The sequence below is a fragment of the Panthera leo genome, chromosome C2 (assembly GCF_018350215.1).
Source record: "Panthera leo isolate Ple1 chromosome C2, P.leo_Ple1_pat1.1, whole genome shotgun sequence".
Taxonomy (NCBI): Eukaryota; Metazoa; Chordata; class Mammalia; order Carnivora; family Felidae; genus Panthera; species Panthera leo.
This window is the reverse complement of record NC_056687.1, coordinates 106,067,462-106,080,959: the sequence shown is the minus strand read 5'-3', so window position 1 is coordinate 106,080,959 and position 13,498 is coordinate 106,067,462. Positions and strand designations below refer to the sequence as shown.

At 38.1% G+C, this 13,498-nt stretch overlaps 1 protein-coding gene across 5 annotated transcripts in view; it reads left to right on the top strand.

The window, feature by feature from the left end:
* Positions 1 to 13,498, top strand: part of MLF1 (myeloid leukemia factor 1) — a 42,098-nt gene that overhangs the window by 12,061 nt on the left and 16,539 nt on the right. The window contains exon 1 of one of the 5 annotated variants that reach the window (XM_042955953.1): positions 4,412 to 4,430. The exons of the other annotated variants lie outside the window; for them this stretch is intronic. The gene's annotated coding sequence lies outside the window, so the exon portion shown is untranslated. Of the gene's footprint in view, positions 1 to 4,411; positions 4,431 to 13,498 lie in introns of those variants that run through there. 5 annotated transcript variants of the gene reach the window in all.

The window sequence follows — 13,498 nt, the reverse complement described above, 5'->3', positions numbered from 1 at the left end:
ATATATATATATGTATATATATATATATGTGTGTGTATATATATATATATACACACACATATATATATATGTTTTATTTATTTATTTTGAGAGAGAGGAGAGAGCAAGGTGGGGTCAGAGAGAGAGGGAGAGAGAATTCCAAGCAGGCTTCACGCTGTCAGTACAGAACCCGATGCAGGGCTCAAACTCACAAACCATGAGATCATGACCTGAGCCAAAACCAAGAGTTGGACACTTAACCAACTAAGCCGCCTAGGTACCCCAAGTCTTAAGCTTTCTAGTGTCTGAAGTATGGAAAGGCAGTTGATAAGAGGTTGAAATGTATTGAATGTGAAAAACTTTACATATGTCAGAGGATAGTGCAGTCATTTAAAAATAACCAGAGATACCAGAAATTAAATTTTTGATCTTAAAATGAACAAAAATGAGATAAGGAGAATTTTCACAAAGACTAGTAACATGGGAAACTGAGCCAAGGGATTTCTTCCAATATGCAGGACAAAATCACAGAGAGTTCAAGGTTCTACAAGGAAGGAATGGATAGAATGGCAAATATGCAAAGAAATATGTTGAGAGCAATTTCTGAAACTAACAAAATACTGAAATCCTTAGAACACATATTGAAAAGGGAAATTTGAGGGTTGACAGGATATATTTTTTAAATTCTATACCTGGACCAATAATAATGTAATTTTGATACATTAAAAAAATATATAAAGAATCATAGACCTTCCAGAGAGTATAGCTCCCTTAGAAAGAATGAGAACCAGATTGTCATCAGACTTCTCTTAACACTAAGTAAGGAAGATAATGAAGCAACATCCTCAAACTAGTGATGAGAAATGGTCAGATTTGTGTGCCCAGATGCCCATTGTTTGAGTGAGAAAGAAATCTAGACATGACTACTAAAAATTTACTGTGGTCAAATTAATAGATGTTAGAATCCAGAAAAGAAATAGTAAAATTCAAGAAGTAATGATAATTAAGAAGCAAACCAACCTCAGCTTTTCTTGGTAGAGGGAGATTGATGGCACTTGCCATCTTCTTTATTCTTCCTATGGAACCAGAGTTCACCCTTTTCGTCTCTTGAAGCTCGCACAGGACAGATAAAAAACCCAACTAACATCCAGCCCATTCCTGAAGTTTTGAGTTTGGACGACTTGGAGAATAATGACTGTGCCTTTAATAGAAACAGGGACGTAAAGAGGAAGAAAGGAAAAAGTTGGGGGGGAAAGGCTAAGGAAAAAGTGTTGGAAATGTTAGGTTAAAGACTTACCAGGATAGAAATAGGCAAATGTCCAATAATTACTTTATCATTATTTGTAATTTATACTCCTGAGTATTTTGGAAAGTATTACAATGTCTTGGCCAATATGAAGTTGAAAATTGGCTTTAGCCCTACAAAGATCAGCTCTCTATCCCCACTGCCTGGCACAGTGCCTTTTACATAGGTATTCAGCAAATATTTGTAAAATAAATGGAGACCATTTGTATCAAAACAAGCAGAAATTGAACTTAGAAGTTCCTGATGAAATGGTTGAAGAGGATAGATTAGTGTTTAATTAGTGTTCATGTGAGGTTCTTGGAATGTCTGCATTAGAGTTAATAGAAATCCTTGCTTAAATGCAGGTTATTGGGCCATGCCCCAGATACAATAAATCAAAAATCCTTGGGTGTATGTTTCAGGACTCTGCATTTTAATAAGTACCTCCCGTGATTTTTAAGAATGTTCAAGTTAAAAGGAATAGTCCCACAGAAGCCAGAAAAAAACAAGAATGGATAAAGGGTAAAGCCTAGAGAAAGTACAGCTCTCCCTCAATTTACAGTGGAATTACATCCTCATAAACCCACTGTAAATTGAAAATAGTGTAATTTGAAAATACATTTCCTACACCTAACCCACTGAACACCATAGTTTAGCCTCCCCTATTTTAATGTGCTCCGAACACTTGCATTAGCCTACAGTTGGGCAAAATCAACTAATATAAAGCCTATTTTACAATAAACTGTTGAATATCTCATGTAATTTATTGAATCCTGTACTGAAAATGAAAAATGGAATGGTTGTATGGGTACATGATGGTTCTCAGTGTACAGGTTGTTTGCCTTCGTGATTGTAAGGCTGACTGGGAGCTGAAGCTGCTGCTGCTGCTGCTGCTCAGCATCACTAGAGAGTATGGTACCACGTGTTGCTAGTCCGGGAAAGGATCAAAATTCGAAGGGCAGCTTCTACTGAATGCATAGCATTCTCACACCATTGTGATTCCAAAAATCGTCAGTCCAGCCATCGTAAGTCGGGGACTATATGTCTTTAGGAGATGGTACTTTTCAACATTTTAATGTCATATACAATTAGAAAATATTTGCAAAGCACCTTGGGGTAGAAGAAGGAAAGTCTGATGGAAGCCGGAAGTAACCCGCGCCAGTGGCTTTGGCAGGCTTGGGTCCCACCCAGCTGCTTCAAGGCTGAGCGTGTCAACATCTTGACACGCTAGTTACGTTTGACTCTCTGGAAGCTCTGTCAAGGGTGAGAAGGAAAATGTTCAATCAAAGGAGAATTTAAAGGAGACATTATCAAACAAGTCTCCAAAGTTAGATATGCTGCTGAGTATTCAAGGAACCGGAATGACCTTTGGGTTTCAGTGATTGGAAGGAAGGTTGAGGGAATCCTTGGCGTTTTAATGTGAAAGTGAAGGGAAGGAAAGAGGCATTTGTAAAAAAATAAAGCTACAAGAAAGTAAAGGATACAAGTATAGATGACTATTGGAAGATTTTAAGTGCTAAAGGGAAGAAGACAGTAGCTCAAAGAGTATCAGGAGTTGGGTTGGGTAGGGAGGGGAAGTATAGTAGATGACTTTGCTACATTAAGAACAGAAAGTAGTTTTCATCAGTATGGATTTTGTTCTTACTTTTTTTTTTTAACTTTGTGATCATTTAGTAGTCTTTTATTAAAATCTTTTTTAATGTTTATTTGTTTTTGAGAGAGACAGAGCACAAGTGGGGAAGGGGCAGAGAGAGATGGAGACACAGAATCCCAAGCAGGTTCCAGACTCTGAGCTGTCAGCACAGAGCCCGACACAGGGCTCGAACTCCCGAACTGCGAGATCATGACCTGAGCCGAATGGATGCTTAACCAACTGAGCCACCCAGGTGCCCCATGTGATCATTTAGTAGTCTTAAGAAAGGACATCAAAAGTCACCTTGAATTATAAGAGGAAATAATAATTACAAATTAGGCCATTTAGTGCCGAGAGAATGCTGCCATTGGAGTGTACTTCAGGAGCTAATGCTTTCAAGATCTCTATTGACTTGTCATAATTTAGGTTTATATTCTGTATTACTATCTTAATCATCAGTCATAGAAATCCCATTCAGCATTCTAGTGCCAGGTTAATCACAGGCTGTATTTTCTAGCATTTTAATCTTCTGAGACTATTTTATGCAGACTAGGAGGAACAGTTGGAAATTGTTTTAAATACTGTGATTTTAGGACTATATCTGGACTATATCTGAAGTATTTAGAATACGTCCCTTCCTTCTAAAGACGTCCATGTCCTAGTCCCCAGAATTTGTAAATATGTTATTTTACATGACAAGGGGAATTAAGATTACAGATGAAATTAAGGTTATTAATCACCTTACAGTAACCTTAAGAGAGTAACCTTTATTACCCAGGTGGGCTCAGTTTAATCACAAGCGTTCTTTGAATGTAGAAGAGTTAGAGAGATTTAAAGATGCTTTGTTGCTGGCTTTGAAAATGGAAGGAAGGGCCACAAGCCAGAGAACATGGGCAGTTTCTAGAAGATTGAAGAGACAGGAAAGAAACATTTTCCCCTAGAGCCTGCAGAAAGAACGCAGCCCTGTCAACACCTTGATTCTGGCCCAGTGGTACCCATTCTGGGCTTCTGACCTCCAGAACTGTCAGAAAGTAATTTTTTTGTTTTAAATCACTAAATTTATAGTAATTTCTTACATTGACTAAACTAATATAATATCCAACTTTTATAATCTTAATTTTAAAACATATAAGTCTCATTTTTGTGTCAGACTATATGTTCCTCTAGACTAGTAATCAACCTCTGTCCTTGACACTCAGTATACATGATAAATGTTTATTGAATTTGAACCATTCTGTATATCAGATGGTCTGTGCCATTTTTGGGGAGAGTTTACCATTCTCCACTCACCTGGGTGCATGCTACATAGAGAAGCATCTGTATTGCAATCAATATTTGCAGTTCTGAAGCTTTTCCTTAGTGACTTTTGATTGGAGAAAGGGTATTCATTTAAACCAGAGTTGGTTTTCTCTGGCTCAAGTGCTTTAATACATGAGACTTGTGTCTTTTAATCAATAGTTTCAAGGGCTTCTTGTGTCTGTTTCAACTGCTCTAGAGTAAGACCACCTGTCCGAGAAACCCCATCCTCCTGAGGTTTGTGGAAGCTTATATTTTAATTCATACCATCCCAAACATAGTCTCAAAATTTGGTGAAAATCAAAAAAAAATTTTTCATGATACCAAACAGACCTACAGACAAACTATTGTTATAGATTTGCATTCATTTTGCTCCTAGTCTTTAGATAAAACCAACAAAATTGAAGAATTAGAATGAGGATAGTTTTGGATGTGTTATATGCTGTGCTTTGGGATGTAATAGGTATTATTTATTGCTGCTATAATTTAGTAGCTTAAAACAACATTTATTATATCATTTCTGTTGGTTAGAAATCAGAAACAGCTTTCTGGGTTGTTCTGGGCTGGGTGGTTCTGACTCGGGACTTCTTAGGAGGCTGCATCAAGTTGTGAGTCAAGGCTGCCATCATTTCAAGGCTTGACCGATAGAGAATTTACTTCCAAGTTCTTAAACGTGGTTGTTGACGTCTCAAAAATCTGCTTCTAAGCTCATGCAGGTAGGCCTGTCCACAGGGCTGTCTCACAGCATAGCAGCTGCTTGCCCCAGAATGAGTCATCATGCTAATACAGTGCCCAAGCAGAATCCACATTCTATTAGGGGCAAGTCAGTAAATCCAGCCCATACTTAAAGGAAGGGGATCATTGGGGGCCATCTTAGAAGCTGCCTACCACACATATAAATTAGTGAGTTCATTAGTTTACCAGAGACTAGATAATCAAGTTGATAATATTCCTAACTGAAATTAAGTTCAATAATGTCAAAAATTTTTGTAAGAAAACCTAAAATAAATTTCTCATATTAGAAGATATAAAATACAAATAAGCCTTTTAACTTTTAGACAGGAAATTCAGAAGGTACATTAAAATAATCAACACAGTTTACTTTTTTTAACTATACTTCCCTCAGATTGTCTACTTCTATCTAACTTCCTGTTTCAATTCTTCCCTTCATTTTAAAAATTGTACTTATGCCTCATCTTCTAAAAATAATTGAAAGCAGCTTATAGAAATATATAAAATGTTTTGAGAATGGAAATTAGTTATGCAAAGATGATGACACAGATAGAAAACTAAGTCAGAAATGAAACTACTACGCAAAGGTCTGGCGAAACTGAAGACCTAACAAAGATCCATGTGGCTGAATAAGTTGATGTTAAGAGAATGAAAAGGCAAGTCCAAGACTAGGAAGCAATACTTACAAGACAAACATCTGATAAAAGTCTTATGTCTACAATATATAAAGAACTGTTACAAGTCTACAACAATAAGACAAACAATCTGGTTTTTTTAAATAGGGAAAAAATTTGAACACATTTTATCAAATAAGATATATGAATGACACACAAAATAAAACCCCAATGAGATACTATTATACCACCATTCAAATGAATAAAATAAAAAAGACTGATAATACCAATTATCAAGCAAGAATGTAGCACAACTAGAACTCTAAGTTCACATTTTTTATAAAATTAAACAATCACCGCACAACTCTGAAATCCTATTGCTAGTTATTTTACACAAGAGAAATGAAACCATAGATACATAAAAAACAGTACATGAATGTTCATAGAAGCTTTATTTATAATAGCAAAAAACTAGAAACTGTTTATTATTACATTGTGACATAATCATATACATACAATGTACCTAGCAATAAAACTGAATAAATGGAACAACGTGGATGAATCACAGAAGCATTATGCTAAGTAAAAGAGGCTAGGCACAAAAGACAACATAATGTATGATTCCATTATATGAAATTCTGGAAAAGGTGAAACTATAGTGACAGAAAGCCTGTCAGTGGTGGGGCGCCTGGGTGACTCAGTAGGTTAAGCATCCAACTCTTGATTTCAGCTCAGGTCATGATATCACGGTCTGTGAGTTTGAGCCCCACATCGGGCTCTGCGCTGGCCATGAGGAACCTGCTTGGGATTCTCTCCTGTCTCTCTCTCTCTCTCTGTCTCTACTCCACTTGCTCTCTTTCAAAATAAATAAATAGGCTTTCTTTATCTTTTCTTTTTTTTTTTAAGTTTGTCAGTGGTAACTAGGGTTAGAGGGAGCTAATTATCTGCAAAGAGGCAGGATGGAACATTGGGGGTAGAAATGTTCTACACCTTTGTGGTGGTGGTTGTTACTATATGCATTTTTCAAAATTCATCAAACAGTATGACTAAAATGGATAAATTTCATATTTAAATTAAACCTAAACAAAGCTGAATTAAAATGAAAACCTCTTTTATAACATAAGCATAATCCAGTTGAGTGGTTTACTAATCATTTGCACTTGAAGTTTTTATTATTATTTTTTTAACCTCCAAGGTGACAATATGACTCAATCTGAGCTCCTTTGAGATAGGGTTATGTATACAAATACTGCACAATTCAAAGGAAAGCTCTTTCTGCCTGAGACTACTGAAGGAAGACAGAATTTTTGAGCTTCCTCATGATGACATTAGAAGGTTGGAGTTTAGAATGAGAAGTGGGAAGGGTAACCCCAGGAGGATGAAACTAAGGTGGGGAAGTCTGAAAGGGGGACAAACTATTAGGGGGCTCCAACAGACTACAGGGAAGAGTAAGATTGCCTTGATAAAGTGCACTCCAGTGGTGATGTGTCTTAACTTCTAGAGTGAGCAGTAAGGAAGTGACCAGTGGGTCAGTGATTTTCAAACTGAAATGAAGTTAAGAAACCACTATAATAAGGCAATAAAATTTTACATTCTTTTTAAAAATGTTTTAATGTTTATTTTTGAGAGAGAGAGAGAGAGAGAGAGCGCGAGCGAGCATGAGCAGGGGAGGAGCAGAGAGAGAGGGAGACAGAATCCAAAGCAGGCTCCAGGCTCCAAGCTGTCAGTCCAGAGCCCGACACAGGGCTCGAACTCACAAACTGTGAGATCACAAACTGTGAGCCGAAGTCAGACACTTAACTGACTGAGCCTCCCAGGTACCCCTAAAATTTTACATTCTTGAATGGGACTTGGGGTGATTGGGATAACATCAGATTAAGAACACTGATATTTATACAAATAGAAAACAGCCTGGAACATGGTTATTGCTATATGTATTTTTAAATAAAATACATATCTTTTCTCAATGAGAGGTATTTAATATTAATAATAGAATAATAGGAAGTAGCATTCATACATGGGCTAAGAAGAGGAGAAGGTAAGGGAGATTAACATTTAACATATTATATGGGCTAGATACTGTACTTTGTGCCTTCAGATTACATGCTTTAATCTCAGCAACAGGGATGTGCAATATTATCCTCATTTTACAGCTATGGAAACAGGTTCAGAAAGCAGGCTTGGGTTCTAATTAATTTGGGTACTGTGTACACAGAAAGGATACTATTCCTCAAAGGTTGGTGAAAGGACTGCTTGAGTTAAGATCACCAGGGATGCATGTCCACAAATCACACCCAGAACTAATAAATGTGATTGGAATGTTGGGGGGGGGGAGGACAGAAATCTGCATCTCAAACCTCATTACCTGCTTGGTAATTTCAAAGTTTGAGAACAGCTATCTTAAGACTAGAAAATATTTTTACTATGCAGTGATTTCTGATATTAAGAGTTCTCAGCAGGAGCGCCTGGGTGGCTTATTCAGTTGAGCGTCCGACCCTTAATTTTGGTTTAGGTCATGATCCAGGGTCGTGGGATTCAGCCCTGCATCGGGCTCCACGCTGAGTGTGGAGCCTGCTTGGGATTCTTTCTCTCCCTTTGCTCCTCTCCCCCTCTCATGAATGGTCTCACTCTCTAAAACTAAAAAAAAAAAAAAGAGTTCTAAGAACTTAGGAGTTCTTAGAAACAAAAGTTAGCCTCATAAAGGTGATCTGTAGCTTTGACTATTAAGATAATGTATATTTACAGTGTTGTAACATAGCTATAGTTCTCAATGCTCATATTTCATAAATAAGAGTTAAAAAATAAGTCAGCATAATTTTTTTTATGTTTATTTTTGAGAAAGAGGGAGAGAGGGAGACAGTGTGAGTGGGTGAGGGGCAGAGAAACTGAGAGACACAATCTGACGCAGGCTCCAGGCTCTGAGCTGTCAGCACAGAGCCCGTCACCGGGCTCGAACCCACAAATCATGAGATCATGCCCTGAACTGAAGTCAGATGTTTAACTGACTGAGCCACCCAGGTGCCCCAAGCCAGCATTCTTTATTAGTTCTCAGTAGAAGTTATATTGGTGGCTACCTAGAATGACCTCTACCTGGTAGCAAAATTTTCCAGTCCTTTTTTTTTTTTTTTTTTTTGCCATTTTTTTTTTTTTAATATATGAAATTTACTGTCAAATTGGTTTCCATACAACACCCAGTGCTCATCCCAAAAGGTGCCCTCCTCAATACCCATCACCCACCCTGCCCTCCCTCCCACCCCCCATCAACCCTCAGTTTGTTCTCAGTTTTTAACAGTCTCTTATGCTTTGGCTCTCTCCCACTCTCACCTCTTTTTTTTTTTTTTTTTTTTTTTCCTTCCCCTCCCCCATGGGTTTCTGTTATGTTTCTCAGGATCCACATAAGAGTGGAACCATATGGTATCTGTCTTTCTCTGTATGGCTTATTTCACTTAGCATCACACTCTCCAGTTCCATCCATGTTGCTACAAAAGGCCATATTTCATTTTTTCTCATTGCCACGTAGTATTCCATTGTGTATATAAACCACAATTTCTTTATCCATTCATCAGTTGATGGACATTTAGGCTCTTTCCATAATTTGGCTATTGTTGAGAGTGCCGCTACAAACATTGGGGTACAGGTGCCCCTATGCATCAGTACTCCTGTATCCCTTGGATAAATTCCTAGCAGTGCTATTGCTGGGTCATAGGGTAGGTCTATTTTTAATTTTCTGAGGAACCTCCACACTGCTTTCCAGAGCGGCTGCACCAATTTGCATTCCCACCAACAGTGCAAGAGGGTTCCTGTTTCTCCACATCCTCTCCAGCATCTATAGTCTCCTGATTTCTTCATTTTGGCCACTCTGACTGGCGTGAGGTGGTATCTGAGTGTGGTTTTGATTTGTATTTCCCTGATAAGGAGCGACGTTGAACATCTTTTCATGTGCCTGTTGGCCATCCGGATGTCTTCTTTAGAGAAGTGTCTATTCATGTTTTCTGCCCATTTCTTCACTGGGTTATTTGTTTTTCGGGTGTGGAGTTTGATGAGCTCTTTATAGATTTTGGATACTAGCCCTTTGTCCGATGTGTCATTTGCAAATATCTTTTCCCATTCCGTTGGTTGCCTTTTAGTTTTGTTGGTTGTTTCCTTTGCTGTGCAGAAGCTTTTTATCTTCATAAGGTCCCAGTAATTCACTTTTGCTTTTAATTCCCTTGCCTTTGGGGATGTGCCGAGTAAGAGATTGCTACGGCTGAGGTCAGAGAGGTCTTTTCCTGCTTTCTCCTCTAAGGTTTTGATGGTTTCCTGTCTCACATTCAGGTCCTTTATCCATTTTGAGTTTATTTTTGTGAATGGTGTGAGAAAGTGGTCTAGTTTCAACCTTCTGCATGTTGCTGTCCAGTTCCCCCAGCACCATTTGTTAAAGAGACTGTCTTTTTTCCATTGGATGTTCTTTCCTGCTTTGTCAAAGATGAGTTGGCCATACGTTTGTGGGTCTAGTTCTGGGGTTTCTATTCTATTCCATTGGTCTATGTGTCTGTTTTTATGCCAATACCATGCTGTCTTGATGATGACAGCTTTGTAGTAGAGGCTAAAGTCTGGGATTGTGATGCCTCCTGCTTTGGTCTTCTTCAAAATTACTTTGGCTATTCGGGGCCTTTTGTGGTTCCATATGAATTTTAGGATTGCTTGTTCTAGTTTCGAGAAGAATGCTGGTGCAATTTTGATTGGGATTGCATTGAATGTGTAGATAGCTTTGGGTAGTATTGACATTTTGACAATATTTATTCTTCCAATCCATGAGCAGGGAATGTCTTTCCATTTCTTTATATCTTCTTCAATTACCTGCATAAGCTTTCTATAGTTTTCAGCATACAGATCTTTTACATCTTTGGTTAGATTTATTCCTAGGTATTTTATGCTTCTTGGTGCAATTGTGAATGGGATCAGTTTCTTCATTTGTCTTTCTGTTGCTTCATTGTTAGTGTATAAGAATGCAACTGATTTCTGCACATTGATTTTGTATCCTGCAACTTTGCTGAATTCATGTATCAGTTCTAGCAGACTTTTGGTGGAGTCTATCGGATTTTCCATGTATAATATCATGTCATCTGCAAAAAGCGAAAGCTTGGCTTCATCTTTGCCAATTTTGATGCCTTTGATTTCCTTTTGTTGTCTGATTGCTGATGCTAGAACTTCCAGCACTATATTAAACAACAGCGGTGACAGTGGGCATCCCTGTCGTGTTCCTGATCTCAGGGAAAAAGCTCTCAGTTTTTCCCCGTTGAGGATGATGTTAGCTGTGGGCTTTTCATAAATGGCCTTTATGATCTTTAAGTATGTTCCTTCTATCCCGACTTTCTCAAGGGTTTTTATTAAGAAAGGGTGCTGGATTTTGTCAAAGGCCTTTTCTGCATCGATTGACAGGATCATATGGTTCTTCTCTTTTTTTTTGTTAATGTGATGTATCACGTTGATCGATTTGCGAATGTTGAACCAGCCCTGCATCCCAGGAATGAATCCCACTTGATCATGGTGAATAATTCTTTTTATATGCTGTTGAATTCGATTTGCTAGTATCTTATTAAGAATTTTTGCATCCATATTCATCAGGGATATTGGCCTGTAGTTCTCTTTTTTTACTGGGTCTCTGTCTGGTTTAGGAATCAAAGTAATACTGGCTTCATAGAATGAGTCTGGAAGTTTTCCTTCCCTTTCTATTTCTTGGAATAGCTTGAGAAGGATAGGTATTATCTCTGCTTTAAATGTCTGGTAGAACTCCCCTGGGAAGCCATCTGGTCCTGGACTCTTATTTGTTGGGAGATTTTTGATAACCGATTCAATTTCTTCGCTGGTTATGGGTCTGTTCAAGCTTTCTATTTCCTCCTGATTGAGTTTTGGAAGAGTGTGGGTGTTTAGAAATTTGTCCATTTCTTCCAGGTTGTCCAATTTGCTGGCATATAATTTTTCATAGTATTCCCTGATAATTGTTTGTATCTCTGAGGGATTGGTTGGAATCATTCCATTTTCATTCATGATTTTATCTATTTGGGTCATCTCCCTTTTCTTTTTGAGAAGCCTGGCTAGAGGTTTGTCAATTTTGTTTATTTTTTCAAAAAACCAACTCTTGGTTTCGTTGATCTGCTCTACAGTTTTTTTAGATTCTATATTGTTTATTTCTGCTCTGATCTTTATTATTTCTCTTCTTCTGCTGGGTTTAGGCTGCCTTTGCTGTTCTGCTTCTATTTCCTTTAGGTGTGCTGTTAGATTTTGTATTTGGGATTTTTCTTGTTTCTTGAGATAGGCCTGGATTGCAATGTATTTTCCTCTCAGGACTGCCTTCGCTGCATCCCAAAGCGATTGGATTGTTGTATTTTCATTTTCGTTTGTTTCCATATATGTTTTAATTTCTTCTCTAATTGCCTGGTTGACCCACTCATTCGTTAGTAGGGTGTTCTTTAACCTCCATGCTTTTGGAGGTTTTCCAGACTTTTTCCTGTGGTTGATTTCAAGCTTCATAGCATTGTGGTCTGAAAGTATGCATGGTATAATTTCAATTCTTGTAAACTTATGAAGGGCTGTTTTGTGACCCAGTATATGATCTATCTTGGAGAATGTTCCATGTGCACTCGAGAAGAAAGTATATTCTGTTGCTTTGGGATGCAGAGTTCTAAATATATCTGTCAAGTCCATCTGATCCAATGTATCATTCAGGGCCCTTGTTTCTTTATTGACTGTGTGCCTAGATGATCTATCCATTTCTGTAAGTGGGGTGTTAAAGTCCCCTGCAATGACCACATTCTTATCAATAAGGTTGCTTATGTTTATGAGTAATTGTTTTATATATCTGGGGGCTCGGGTATTTGGCGCATAGACATTTATAATAGTTAGCTCTTCCTGGTGGATAGACCCTGTGATTATTATATAATGCCCTTCTTCATCTCTTGTTACAGCCTTTAATTTAAAGTCTAGTTTGTCTGATATAAGTATGGCTACTCCAGCTTTCTTTTGGCTTCCAGGAGCATGATAAATAGTTCTCCATCCCCTCACTCTCAATCTAAAGGTGTCCTCAGATCTAAAATGAGTCTCTTGTAGACAGCAAATAGATGGGTCTTGTTTTTTTATCCATTCTGATACCCTATGTCTTTTAGTTGGCGCATTTAATCCATTTACATTCAGTGTTATTATAGAAAGATATGGGTTTAGAGTCATTGTGATGTCTGTATGTTTTATGCTTGTAGTGATGTCTCTGGTACTTTGTCTCACAGGATCCCCCTTAGGATCTCTTGTAGGGCTGGTTTCGTGGTGACAAATTCCTTCAGTTTTTGTTTGTTTGGGAAGACCTTTATCTCTCCTTCTATTCTAAATGACAGACTTGCTGGATAAAGGATTCTCGGCTGCATATTTTTTCTGTTTAGCACACTGTAGATATCGTGCCAAGCCTTTCTGGCCTGCCAAGTTTCAAAGGAGAGATCAGTCACGAGTCTTATAGGTCTCCCTTTATATGTGAGGGCACGTTTATCCCTTGCTGCTTTCAGAATTTTCTCTTTATCCTTGTATTTTGCCAGTTTCACTATGAAATGTCGTGCAGAAGGTCGATTCAAGTTACGTCTGAAGGGAGTTCTCTGTGCCTCTTGGATTTCAATGCCTTTTTCCTTCCCCAGTTCAGGGAAGTTCTCAGCTATAATTTGTTCAAGTACCCCTTCAGCACCCTTCCCTCTCTCTTCCTCCTCTGGGATACCAATTATGCGTATATTATTTTTTTTTAGTGTATCACTTAGTTCTCTAATTTTCCCCTCATACTCCTGGATTTTTTTATCTCTCTTTCTTTCAGCTTCCTCTTTCTCCATAACTTTATCTTCTAGTTCACCTATTCTCTCCTCTGCCTCTTCAAGCCGAGCCATCGTGGATTCCATTTTGTTTTGCAATTCGTTTAAAGCGTTTTTCAACTCCTCGTGACTGTTC